This window comes from Salvia hispanica, chromosome 6, assembly GCF_023119035.1.
Source record: "Salvia hispanica cultivar TCC Black 2014 chromosome 6, UniMelb_Shisp_WGS_1.0, whole genome shotgun sequence".
Classification (NCBI taxonomy): domain Eukaryota; kingdom Viridiplantae; phylum Streptophyta; class Magnoliopsida; order Lamiales; family Lamiaceae; genus Salvia; species Salvia hispanica.
Genome location: NC_062970.1, coordinates 486,092 through 489,628, shown reverse-complemented (window position 1 = coordinate 489,628; position 3,537 = coordinate 486,092).

Sequence of the window (3,537 nt, the reverse complement as noted above, 5' to 3'; positions counted from 1 at the left end):
CCGCAACTAAACAGTTTTGAATTGAGTTCCCAATTTTTTATTTTTCCTAGATCTATAGACGAAAAAGGACGTGAGTGCTACTTTTATATACTTTTTCCGTTACTTAAAAGTAAGAACTTTTGAACGACATAGATTTTAATGTAAAATTGGTAAAGTAGAATAGAGATAGAATGAAAAATATGTCAGTGATTAATGGATTTCGCCTCGTTAGAAAAAGAAATTTTTGAAAATAAATTTTTTTTTATTATAGGAAACGAAATAAAAAGGAAACAATTTCTATTTTAGGAAAGGGAGGACCACTACAAAAAAATAATGTAAGTGAAATATGACAAATTTTGTGGGACGGAAAAAAATGAAAATAAGTGACAAACTTTATGCGAGGGAAGAAGTAATTAATAGAATTATATTAGTTGAATAAAATTATAAAAAATTTCAATTCTAATCCTGAAAGCGAAGGTATGGTCGACAAGTTTGTAACTTGAAATCCTAAATGGCCCGACAAAATCGATATGGTTGGCTCAGGCCTGAGAGGGTTGGCGCGATTAATATCCCTACATAAGAATAAGATGTTGGGGCATCGATCTTATATATATAGTGTTGGTTTCTGGAATTACAAGATATAAAACTAGTCGGGCGTAATACAACCCAAGAAGAAATACAAATGGAAAAACTGAAACACGATTACAAGAAAAATGCAAAACAAGTAAACCGTGAAAGTGTTTAGCCGAATCGACGAGTCCTCTTTTCGCAAGACGAGATACGCCCTAGTAGTGCTCTTCGGATTGGCGTTTCGTCCAAAGATAAAACGACTACGTCTCTGATGAAGCAACACCGCTATCAGCAGAGCTCCGACGAACTGGACGGAGGAGAGGGCAGAGCTTTCGATAGAAAACAATGCAGAAGAGAGGAGAGAGTGTATGATGCAGAGTGCTATTCTAGTTTCTGGTGTGTAGAATGCTATAACGACTAGCCTATTTATAGGCTCAGTCCACTGCAGGGGTCAACACAGCCTTGATGTTGTCATCAATGCTAGACCGTAACGGTCGTCAGTTACGAGGCGTTACATGTCGTTACAGAGCTGAGAGGCTAAATCTAGAAGCTTCTAGATTCGATCATGACGTGGACTGTCACGTGTCAGCCACGTTGGCTTACCGCATCATACTGACGAGGTGTCATCCCGCTTGGCTCGCTGACGTGGAAACGGTGGTGGTCTAAAAAGAACTAGACTAGTCCACGACCACCCAAAGACCAATTGCCAAGATCCAAGGGCACGGGCTCGAGGCACGCGCCGGGGCGGACGGCGCGTGCGCGCGCGCGTGTGGGCTCTTACAGCCCATCTTAGTCCACTATAATTATTACATGTAATAATCCTTCTTATTAAATACTAGTTTAATAAGGTTGTAACTTTCAATGTGGGATAATTAACTATCTTAATTATTCCCTAAGCTTCTCTCATAGCTCGTTAAGTTTGCAATTTTGCACAACTTTAATCCATTATTTCTCACTCACCGGGAATCGGATTTGAGAAAATGAATATACCACGGTCATCTACTCCGAACGTAGATTGACGCTATATCATTTAATTTCACAAAAATTAAATATTTCGTAGAAATTGTAATTAGTCAAAGTCCATTGACCGACATATATTCCAACATATAGTTGTTTCTTACTTTGTAAATTGTGTACGAAAAATATTTAGTGAAATCTCTAGTCTAATATCGACTCCGAACATAGATACATATCTTACTAAATTGGGTCAATAATTCATGTGTTTATTTCCCCTTATTTCTTGTGCTGGTTTCCAACAGAATCAGGGTTTAGTAAAATTGCTACAATGCCAATGATAGATTTTGAATACTTCTTCACAAAAAGTTTGGAGAAAATTTCCATTTAGAACGACTCAAAGAAAGAAACGAAGAATTGTAAGGGAATCAATAGGTAAAAAAAATCCTGAATTTTATAATAATTTTCTTTAATTTTAGGAATTAGATTACATCTCTTAATTTCTTACTAACCAAAAGACGGAAATTTCAAATTCTGAAATTAAATTATTTTTCTTATTTTTTATAATCAAATCACATATGGAAATTTAATAATACTACTCGAAAATCATGTTATTTTATTATAACAATACAATCTATTCTAACAATCATAATCGCATATGCACAAATCTACTGAACAAGAGGGCTTGGGATTAAGATTCGCATATGAATCCTGGCACAAGAGTTTGCAACATGGAAAGTCGCAGTGTGATCCACCATCCTTGCAGCATGACTGACCAGGACATTCCCCAATTACTTTCGAACATCTGGTTAATCCAAATGTCTCTTCCATATCTAGAAAGAAAAACACACAGAGACACATTTAATTAATGTACAAACATAAAAAATTGCAAATCTACAAATATTGAATTATAAAGCCATGTTTTAATTTTTATATAACCAAAAATATCGATATGCTATTGAGTAGGAATGTCAATTAGATCAGTTCGAAATCGACAAACCCAAATAGATTGAGAAGAAAAGTATAGAACGGAAAAAATTATATCTAACTCAAGATCAAGCAAACATATTCAGAAAACACAATATTTTTAGTACGAATTAAAAGACTAGCTTGCGTAACATTCATAGCCGTATTGATAAGGTAGTTTACCAAAGGCAGAAATGAGGAGAAAAAGAAAGCAAAAGGATTTAGTTAGCGAAATCATTTTGCCTATTTTATGTTAAAACTATGTATACATGTCCTATTTATATAGAAAGTTTGAGCTAGCATATACCATATCAAAAATCTTATAAACTTTTGTTGGCAAATTTTATTAAATACAATTTGCAAAAAAAAAAAATTGTTTCGTGTGAAAATTAATTACAATTTCCCATTAAATCAAGATCTATAAAGTATATTTGTTGAATAGTAAATGAATGAGAATAACTCATACCAAAACTTATACTGACCCATAAAAATGCCTCAAATCACAGTATAAAATCAAGATTTTAATTAACCTCTACATTTTCAAGCTAGTAAGTGTAATACTATTAAACATGTAAATGAACTTTGGATATTTGAAGTCGATAATCAAATAGGATATTTATCAAATCATAAGCATCAAATTGAGTAGAAGTAACTTTCAAAAAATTTACTCCGTATTTATCTTCTCTTATTACCAACAAGTAAAGTGCTAGATATCGTAAGAATTAATTATAGCGACTTTTGTGTGGTCCGGTGATTTATTTTCGAAAAATATAGTCAATTGGTCTCATCTCCGATGAAAATCGAAATTCTATTTTGCAGTGAAAAAGAAACTCCAATCGTGCACAAAAATAAACTCAAAAACCTTTTTTGAGTATGAACAGTGAAAACGTGAACTGTGGACCACAAACAAACTTTTTCAATTGTAAAAATGCAAAACACTTGAGAATTTGCATTCCAGGGTAGTTGATTATGTTTTATTTCGAAAATTGAAGAAGATTGGTGCATGAGCAGTGATGACGATGAACACATAAAATATTGATGACGATGAACTGTGCAGAAGAATAAAGA